This window comes from Scylla paramamosain, chromosome 30 (genome assembly GCF_035594125.1).
Source record: "Scylla paramamosain isolate STU-SP2022 chromosome 30, ASM3559412v1, whole genome shotgun sequence".
NCBI classification, from domain to species: Eukaryota; Metazoa; Arthropoda; class Malacostraca; order Decapoda; family Portunidae; genus Scylla; species Scylla paramamosain.
The window spans coordinates 15,870,530-15,881,614 of NC_087180.1; the positions used below are offsets into that span (position 1 = coordinate 15,870,530).

Genomic DNA, 11,085 nt, shown 5'->3' on the forward strand with positions numbered 1-11,085 from the left:
TCTCTTTCTGGGAATAACATACAAAGGCCTCTCTCATATTCTCTCTCTCTCTCTCTCTCTCTCTCTCTCTCTCTCTCTCTCTCTCTCTCTCTCTCTCTCTCTCTCTCTCTCTCTCTCACACACACGTCCTTTACGATACACAGGAAATGCAGTTACATTTTCTCACAATCTGATATGACACACACACACACAAACAAACAAACAAACAAACAAACAAACACACACCTCTACTCGTATATTACAAAAGACTGTCAAGTGTGTAGATATGTAAAATTGTCAGGTGTGTAGATAGGTGAACAGGTGTATCAGTCACACACCTGCACTCCCACGGTCCACATGTCAGTCTGTCACCTCTCGTACCTGCAAGTGTAAAAGTTTAAAGTGAAGGAATAAAAGTGTAGGTGATGTATATAAGTGACATTTATTGTATACTTTACTGCAATACACTCCCTGAACTTTATATATTTTCCTCACACTTTTCTTGCTGTCAGGAAATTAAATATGAAAAAAATGGGTACTGAAAGATTTCTCAGTGCACTTTTTCTTTTTTTTTTTATTTGTGCAAAAAAAAATAAGGGAGAAAATTTCTTTGTTTATTTATTATTTTTATGTTCTCTTTGTTTTGTTTATTTATTATTTTTATGTTCTCTTTGTTTAGTTCTGTCTATTTCTTTCTATTGTATCTTTATTATTACGATGGTCTGAAACACGATAGTTCAAAATTCTCATTTACCTCGTTTTCATTATATTTGTATATATCATTTCGTAATATCTATAAGGCATTTATCTTTTCCTTCATTATAATCGTTGTAATTCTAGTGCCACACATTTCGTAATCACTTTCATCACCACCACTACGCATGCGCAACACACACACACACCACCAGGATCACCAACACCACAATTACCACCACCGCACCACATCACCGTAACCAACATCACCACCATCACCACCACATCAAGCTACCATCACTACTACATCTTTACCACATCACCACCATCACCACCACACCAAAAATCAGTTTATAAAAAAACAAGAAAAAAAGCAAATCAGTTCAAAACAAATAATGATAAAGATAGTAGTAGTAGTAGTAGTAGTAGTAGTAGTAGTAGTAGTAGTAGTAGTAGTAGTAGTAGTAGTAGTAGTAGTAGTAGTAGTAGTAGTAGTAGTAGTAGTGGTAGTAGTAGTAGTAATAATAATAATAATAATAATAATAATAATAATAATAATAATAATAATAATAATAATAATAATAATAATGGTGAGTGGCGTGAGCATGGCGCCCCGACCACCATGTAAGTACGTACACACACACACACCCACATACGTACACACGCCAGTCACGAGGCAGATGACGTACATGCACGAAAACCCACAATACGACTCGCACGCACGGAACCCGACGCACGCACACACGCGAACACACACACACACACACACACACACACACACACACACACACACACGTAAACCTAACCAGAAGTATAGCTCAGGTCATGTACGAGTATACTAGAGCTACACACACACACACACACACACATACACACACACATGTAACGTTCAGTCAGTCCCAGTATCAAATGTGACTCAGATTAGTGGGAGTGAAGGATACGTACAATAATTTTTTTTTTTTTTTTCTCACGCTGCGTTGTGTCAGGCAAAAACTGACACACGTATTGCCATGTCTGCTCGTCTGGCATTATTCTCTCACGGAACATTAGTCACTTTAGCCACGTTAACCCTTGACTGCCACGGTTACTTGTCATCTTGCTGCAAAGGGTTCAGAAGTGTAGGTTGTAAATTTTTAAATGACACACAAGTCAAAATGTTATTGAGTGATTGTAGTTTAATTTTTGTTTTAGTAATATTGTTCTAGGCTGCTGAAATAAAAGTGTTATTTGTAATCAGTGTAAAAGTAATATTGCCACCATGAAAATAATATACAGCAAAGGACAAGAAATAAACAATTTTACAGCAAAAAACAAGTTTACATTGTAATTTTCAAAGATCACACAAAGTAAAATGTTATCATGTGTTTGTAGTTCCATTTTTCATTAGTATCATTGCCTTGAGTTACTAAGATCAAAAGTTTTATGGGCAATGAAAGGCTTAACGTAGTGCAATCACCGAAAAAACTAAACTAACGTATGGTAAAGGAAAATAATGAAAGCAATACTGTACAATAAAATGCATTCTGTGCTTGAAATCAAATATTGTACACATATCATACAAATGCATGAATGTATACAACGTTTATTTGAACCACTGAAGAATTTAAACTAATTCATGTATGGAAGAATGATATTTCTCACTGACTTGCCCTCTGACTAAAATAACTCGTAACAAAAATGGAAGTTCATGGCATTTATGACTTCAGCTTTACACTTAAACTTCCCTTGTCGAGTTTGCTTTCCTCGTCTGAACATTTCTTTCCTCCTACTTCATATCCTCCTTCCTTACTCGCCATCTCCTACTTATCACCTCATTTCTATCTCGTCTTTCATCCTAATTTCCCCTCCTTTCTTCTCATCGTCCTCTGGCTTTTGTAACTTTATCCTTCAATTTCTCTCTTCTCATGTTCCTCCTTTTCTAATAATTTTTCTCCATCGTATTGAAAAAGTAGGCAACAATTTTTCACAATAATAGGCGGGCGGACAAATGCATATCGGCTTACACGTCGAATACACACATAATGGATGCGAAAAGTTGAATAAAAACATCAGGAGTTTTGTATTACATTGAAAAATTAACTCCTCTGAACATTATACGACCGAAAACATGATACTTTTGGCGGGAGTTTTGCACACACACACACACACACACACACACACACACACACACACACACACACACACACACACACAGAGGAGAAGCGTTGATGGAAAAAAAGGAAGTAGTTTTCTAAGAGTATACATAGAAATACATAGACAATTAGGAGTGCAATGGAAAATAAATGAATGAAAAATTTATGTAGGAATAAGTAAAAAATACCACGATATGTATATTCCTTTGTACTATAAATCACACACACACACACACACACACACACACACACACACACACACACACACACAGTACAACACCTACTATCGTGCAAATACATGAGCATACAATTCATGAAGATAAAAATAAAACAGAGGGGAAAAAAATAAAACACACACCGTATAACTGCCTCACAAATTTCTTCCCGCGTAGTGTTACCTGCAGACAAACGGCGAAAGGTGAGAGAAACACTTACCCAAGAGCCTCACACCTGTCTAGCTCTCAGGTACTGCCTCCTCGCGCAAAACTCTTACCTGTAATCAAGAAAAGAAGAAGCATTATTCACCTGATAAGCACGGCAGTATTTTATAGTTTGTGCTACTGGCTAAGGGCTGAGAGAGAGAGAGAGAGAGAGAGAGAGAGAGAGAGAGAGAGAGAGAGAGAGAGAGAGAGAGAGAGAGAGAGAGAGAGAGAGAGAGAGAGAGAGTGTATCGGCATTCTTTAATTAACTTATCTAAACTCGTATCGTGCCCATAAATAATTGAGGAAGAAAGAAAATGCTGCCATAATATAACACTGAAAACACTTAAGATTTCTGTCTATTAATTTTGGTGTCTAAAAAAAATGTATATGAGAAAATGATAAAAGGAAGCACACAGGTATGTTTTGTAAGCATGATGGCTTCTTGCAGCTTCCCTTATCTTCTTATGCTCTAGTAATCTTAACTTAGACAAAACATAACAAAAAAAAAAAAAAGTTCCCCGGAAAGTTTACCTAAAAAAATATGTCCAAGAAAATTAATAGCTAAAAAAAAAAATAGTCTTGCTAATTTATATCATGTCACACAGAAGTCAATTAAGAAAAAAGGAACGCAAATCAACACAAAGGAAGGACAAAGACCACCCCAGCCTAAAATAAATAATGCCTAGTTAACTTCATGCCACGCAGAAGACAATTCACTAACAAAACAACACAAAGGAAGAGCAAAAAACATCATAATTTACAATCATGTCACACAAAAGTCAATTAAGTAACAAAGGAATGCAAAATGAACACAAAGGAAGAACAAAGCCCGTCAGCCTAAAATAAATAACGTAATATTTTTATGCCACCCAGAAGACAATTCAGTAACAAAGGAACACAAAGGAAGGAAAAAATAAAACGCCATAATCTTTCTCAGCCTCCTTCACCGAAATCCCACACTGCCTTTGATGGAAAGACCCACGCACGGTTCACTCCCTCTAATTGAGCTTGATCGCTACATAACGGCCCAGTTAGGTAGTTAGCCTCAGGTGGGAGATAATGAACTGATGGATGATTATTGGCAATGCAACCCAAAGTAAAGAAAACGGGAGATATGATCGCTACTAAATCAAAGTGAAGAAAAAATGCGATTGATTTTTTATTTTTTTTTTTTTTAGTGTATGCGATATTGGTTAAGTTATGAGTGGTTGGTTGGTGCGTCTCTCTCTCTCTCTCTCTCTCTCTCTCTCTCTCTCTCTCTCTCTCTCTCTCTCTCTCTCTCTCTCTCTCTCTCTCTCTCTCTCTCTCCAATTTACATACTTTCTTCCATTCTATTTTCGGATATAACACACACACACACACACACACACGATCTCTCCCACCCAGCCACCAGCCACCCACCCACCCTCTCTCAGTGAACCCGTGCATGTCACCTTTGCATAAATCACGGCGTTTCATGCAAATTCTAACAAGTGTCTGCATGGTTACCTGAAGGAGACGGGACTGGGAGGGAGGGAGCTGAGGAGAGAGAGGACTGCAGGAGGAGGAGAGGAGGAGGGAACAGGAGGAAGCACTGGTGAGATGAAAATTAAGAGAGCACGAGGTCCCTTCTAAACCTGCAATGCCTGGAGGTTAAAGGGATGTTTGGATATGTTAACAGTACCTTCTCTCTTCCCCCTGAACTTCTATATACGTAAGGTTGATAAGACACTGTACATACTAAACATAAGGTAAGCTATACGATCGCTAACGGAAGGCATCGCACACCTGTGAAAGCAAATTGCAGTCAGGAAGTTGCAGGGCGTTGCGAAGACCCCCGAAGCAAGGAAGGAGGGTGTTTTGGTACCTTTCGCTAGCCGGTGAGAGTTATTGTTCATGAATATTCAGTGTAATTGATGAGTGCGTGTGTCCGTGTGTGTGCGTGTGTGCGTGTGTGTGTGTGTGTTTAGCTTCCTTCCTTTGCTTCCTCTACGAACCTTCCTTCCAACTTTCCTCTCCTTCATACTTCAGGAATATATTGACTAACCAATTACAGCATGCAAATACACACGAGGGACAGTGAACAGTAACCAAACACACCAATAAAATGTACAAACTACTGAATAAATAATAAAATACAAGTAGAATGCAAGACTTTCCCGCCCTCCAGACCTTCCCTCTTTCTCTTGGGGTTGTGAACTGTCATAAATAAGCCATTACCTCCATTACCTCATGCAAATAAACAGAAGAAGCAGTGATAAGACTTGAAACTGGCAAAATATGTTATCTTTTCTTCCTCTTCTTCTTCAGGAATGTGTAACGGTTATGAATGAGCAATGAAGTGATGCAGATATACACGACAAACAGACAAACCCATTACTTCCATTACTTCATGCAAATATACTGAGGAAACAAGGAATATAAAACTTGAAACTGAGACAATATGAATCAGCTAATATAATACTCAGTGCTCTCCCTCTTCTTCAGGAATACGTAATGGACTGATACACAAACACGACAAACAAACAAAACCATTACCTCATGCAAAATAAACAAAGGAAACTGTGAATATAAGACTTGAACTGAGAAAATATGAACTAACTAATAGCGAATGATCTCTCTTGGTCTTCTTCAGGAATGGTTAAAGATAATGAATAAAACAATGGACTGATATAAATACACACGACAAACAGAAGAAGCAAACACCTCCATTGTAGTAAATATAAGACATAAAATTGGGAAAATATGATCCAACTAATACTGAATGTTCTCTCTACCTGCTCCTCCTCCTCCTCTTCTTCTTCTTCATGAATGTTTGGCGGTAAGTAATAAGCAATGGAGTGATGCAGGCAGATAAACACGACAAACAGTAGATGGTTATGTAAGAAGACTGGAGACTCCTAAAGATAATTAATATAATGGTGCATAACGAAGACCTGTTTGCCTCCATGCATGTTAGCAGTGATGAATAAGCAATTAACACGTGCAAATAAACATAACGAAAGGTGGACGGCAATGTAGCAAGACTTGAAACCATTAACCTGAATGATGAAACTTAAAATAAATGAATAAATAAAATAAGCTTCTACATATAAAAAGGACGCAATACAGAACACAGATTTACATACATACATACATACATACATACATACATACATACATACATACATACATACACTGCACTCCACTACACTCCACTACTTTCTCGCGCGGTGTTTTCTTCTCCTTTTTTAATGCAAACGATAAACTTCATGAATATGCAATCAGAACCTATAAATAAAAATGGCTGCCCAGGATGAAATGACCGCAAGAAAAAGTTGAATGGCTATAAAAAAATTAAAAAAATAAAAAAAAGAGTAGCGAAAACGAGGAAAACTTTCTAAAGGTATACACGAACAAAAAAAAAAAAAAAGGAAGAGTTGAATTATAAAACAAAGCAGAAATAAAAGCTCCCAACATTCTAACAACATAATCAAGTGACAAATCAAAAAATATAAGAAACAATGCACAATAATAATTAAGCAACAAAAACAAACAAGACTTACAACCCCTCCCCTCTCCTCTCCCTCTCCCTCCCCCTCTCTCTCTCTTTCTCCCTCCTCTCTCCCTCTCTGTGACGAATCTCTTGCTTGCCTCCGCTAAATGTAATCGCCCTCGCTACTCACCACAACCACCACCACCACCACCACCACCACCACCACCACCACCACCAGAGTCCTGCCGTAGCGCAGATAAACAACTTTAGTAGATCACCCAAATATGTACTAAAGTGGAGGCCATCAGGCAGGTGTAAAAAGTGGACAGGTGTCAGGAGGAGGAGGAGGAGGAGGAGGAGGAGGAGGAGGAGGAGGAGGAGGAGGAGGAGGAGGAGGAGGAGGAGGAGGAGGACGGAAACGACAACGAAGAGGACGAAGAAAAATTAAATAACTTAAGTAAAAAGAATGAAATGAAAATACTTATAGATATTAAAGAACAAAGACGAAGAGAAGAAGAAGAAGGAGGAGGAGAAGGACGAAAAAGATGAGAAAAAAATAATGTAACATGAAAGGTGGGAGATAAAGCGAAAAATAAAATAAAGGAAAGGAGAGAAAAAAGAAACAAAAAAAAAATGGAGAGGCGGGATGAGAGGACAGGAGACAGGCTGGTTGATTAATAGATTTTGTCCAAAGCGAGGCAGAAGCCATGAAAGTCACCTGTATTCAATTATTCCTTGGTCTAATCAAGATATTTACCCTCCTGCTGCTACTCCTTCTATTCTTCACCTGTCCTCCTCTTCCTCCTCCTTCCCCTCCACTCATCATCTTTTTATCCTCGTTTTTCCACTTTCTTTTTTTTCTGTTTATCATGTTTTCTATTTCTTGTTGTCATTTCTTCCTCTTCCTCATCATCGTCCTGTTTTTTTTGTTTGTTTTTTTGTCTCTTCTTTATCCTCCTTCATTCTCATTCTCATTAATTTAACCTACTGCCTGCTTCTTTTTTTCTTCATTTTTTTTTTATATTTCTCCTCTTCTGTTTCTCCTCGACATTTTCCTATTCCTCTTCCTCTCTATTCTTCCTCCTTATCCTCCTCCTCCTTCATCCACCTAATCTCTCATCTTCCTACATTTTCCTATACCAGTTTAATTTTTCCACTCCATCTTTCCCTCTCCATTCCTTCCTCCTCCTATTCAACTTCCTTTTGTTCTTCGTACCCTCCTCCTCCTCCTCCTCCTCCCTATACAATGTTGCCACACCACCTCCCCAGCATAGCCAAGAGACAGATGGTCACTCGGAAGGGTACCTTAAAAAATCTAGTCAATGTTGATTGGTACAACTGCAAGGTGCTCCTGTTTCTCTCTCTCTCTCTCTCTCTCTCTCTCTCTCTGACTCTTGTTCCAGCGAAAAGTTCAGCAATATGTCTGTCAGAACGTTCATAACGGCAGAGTGAACAATTCTGATTAAGGCTGTCAGTTAAGAATGTCTGGCTGAGAGAGAGAGAGAGAGAGAGAGAGAGAGAGAGAGAGAGAGAGAGAGAGAGAGAGAGAGAGAGAGAGAGAGAGAGAGAGAGTGTGTGTGTGTGTAAACTGATAGATAAAAGAGCAACAGCCAGTTAGGAAAAGGTAAAAAACAAAAACAGTAATCATGGTGCTTGAAAAGAGTTGGCTGTTAGAGGCACCGTAACTGTCACCTGAGTCTTCCAAGGGTACGGAGGAGGAGGAGGAGGAGGAGGAGGAGGAGGAGGAGGAGGAGGAGGAGGAGGAGGAGGGAACAGTAGGGTACAGAAGGGTACACATTCACTATTATACAAGACAGACAAATACACAACAGACAAACAAGCAATAAAACTCAGAAAAGAAAGCAATACAAGACCCAGAGAGAGAGAGAGAGAGAGAGAGAGAGAGAGAGAGAGAGAGAGAGAGAGAGAGAGAGAGAGAGAGAGAGAGAGAGAGAGAGAGAGAGAGAGACGATAACGCAAAGAGTCCGTTTAGAGATTGGAAGTTTCACTCTCGGTCACACACACACACACACACACACACACACACACACACACACACACACACACACACACACACACACACACACACTGCCAAGGGCGCCGCCAGGTAGAAGACAATCAGGAAGCCTTCAGGTGAGCACAAAAGACCCGCCAGTGATAAGAGATAAGCCTGCAAAAGGAGGAGGAGGAGGAGGAGAGGTTAAAAATAGAAGGAATGGAAAAAAGAAAAATGCAAGAAAGCGTAAAAAAATAAGGTGAAGTAAAAAGAGGAATGAAAAGGAGGAGGCACGAGAAGGAGGAGGAGGGGAAGGAAGCGGGGAAGACAAGGAGGAAGAGGAGGAGGAGGGGAAGGAAGAGGGGACATGCCGGAACTGATAAGAGTGTTGTGGCAGAGAGAGAGAGAGAGAGAGAGAGAGAGAGAGAGAGAGAGAGAGAGAGAGAGAGAGAGAGAGAGAGAGAGAGAGAGAGAGAGAGAGAGAGAGAGAGAGAGAGAGAGAGAGAGAGAGAGAGAGAGAGAGAGAGAGAGAGAGAGTTATGACAGGAAGGAAGGAGGGATGAGAGAGAGGGAGAGAGAGAGGAAAAGATGGACGAAGGAAGAGAGGAAAGTGAAACATGTCCATAAATTTGCAGCCAGTGAATAGTGAGCCTTCCCCTACACACACACACACACACACACACACACACACACACACACACACACACACACACACACACAGTTACAAATTCACATCCATATCCTATTCCACGCATCAACACCCACACACCTAATCCACCACCACCACCACCACCACCACCACCCGGGATCTCGCCTCTCTTACTAAGCCACATCTAACTTCCGCCTTTCCCTGTCTTGTATCAGACGCATTACGGGTATTAGTGTTAATTAGGCTTAGGACGTAGCGAGAATTGGGTTGAATTTAAGAACCCTGTCAAGTCTTATTGGGTGATTTTGTGCAAAGTGGTATGCTAGTCGATGGATCTTTTATTTATTTATTTATTTTTCTTTTTTTCTTTTTTTTTTTTTGTACTGCAAAATGTGCTTACGTTTTTTTTTTTTGGGGTTCCTACGAGTATTTTGTATTCTTTTCTCTTTTGTTTGTATTGATAGTTGATTGGGTGGTTATTTGGTTGGTTTAAGGATAGCATGTCGTCGCAACACTGTGGTCATATAAGTAAAGCCGCTATAAAACGTAAAAAAAAAAAAAGCAACGAAAATCTATATTATTTAGCTTCTAATGTTTTTTTAAATGGTGTTTCACTCCTAGTTCATGTTTACTTTCACTCAATTCTTGCTGTATCTCCTCTCTGTCTTTATCTCAGGAAGGTTCAGTGCTTGTATCACCAGGCAGATAACAGAAGCCGATAACAGTCATTATTTTTCATTTGGCAAGCAGTATCACTTAATGAGAGATGTGATTACTCGTACACTGATTAAAATAATGATAATGACGTTGATAATAATGACAATGGTTTATATAATTCAGATAACATAAAGCTGGTAATTATTTTCATTATTTGATAGCTAAATAATTACGGTGTTGATTACAGTAAAATAGAGTAGTAGAATTAATTTTGTTTTCGATTTTATTTAGCAGCAAAATAGTGAAGGTGGTGATTAGAGTAAAGACGACCATGAGAATAATGATGCGATGATAACAACAACTGGCAAAAATATGACCACTACTTTATAATTCAGGAGTAATACCTCACTATTCATCTGCTCCTCCTCCTCCTCCTCCTCTTCCTCCACTAATCCCACGGGAGGAGAATCGCATGAATAGCAATGACACAAACCACCTCATTAGGATGGAGCTACAGGTGCATCTACAGGTGTGTGGGACCCGCTCAGGTGTGTGTGTGTGTGTGTGTGTGTGTGTGTGTGTGTGTGTGTGTGTGTGTGTGTGTGTGTGTGTGTGTGTGTGTGTGTGTGTGTTCATAGATTTACAAACGTCTGTGTCTACCGTGATGCTACTGATAATGATGCTAATGATGGTGATAATGATGACACTGATGATAAGGAAAACCAATGATTTATTTTCTATATTATCTATTTACTATTACTATCTTATTCATTGACTATTATTTGCTATCTTTACTATTTTCCTCCTCCTCCTCCTCCTCTTCCTCCTCTTCCTTTACCTTCAATGTCTTTAAACTTTCTACCAACACTTGCCTCTCCTACACCCCCTCCCCCTCCCCCTCTCCCTCTCAATCTCCCTCTCCCTCTCCCTCTCCCTCCAACTCGGCACCGCCCACGGAGACTAAGTCGGCGTCACGTCCTCCAGCTCTCACTATTAATCCTTCTCCCTCACTCCGCGGGGGGTGAGCGGGAGGGGGAGTGGGGGAGACAGGGAGGGGTCAGTGATGGAGAAAGATGAGGCGAGGTGGAGGAGGACATGATAAG

The 11,085-nt window shown here is 39.7% G+C and overlaps 1 long non-coding RNA gene across 2 annotated transcripts in view; it reads right to left on the reverse strand.

Moving 5' to 3' along the window:
- Positions 1–236: 236 nt before the first annotated feature.
- Positions 237–11,085, reverse strand: part of LOC135116121 (uncharacterized) — a 141,109-nt gene continuing 130,260 nt past the window's right edge. For both annotated transcript variants that reach the window (XR_010276163.1, XR_010276164.1), the window contains exon 4: positions 237–3,297. This is a non-coding gene — a long non-coding RNA (uncharacterized LOC135116121). The remainder of the gene's footprint in view (positions 3,298–11,085) is intronic.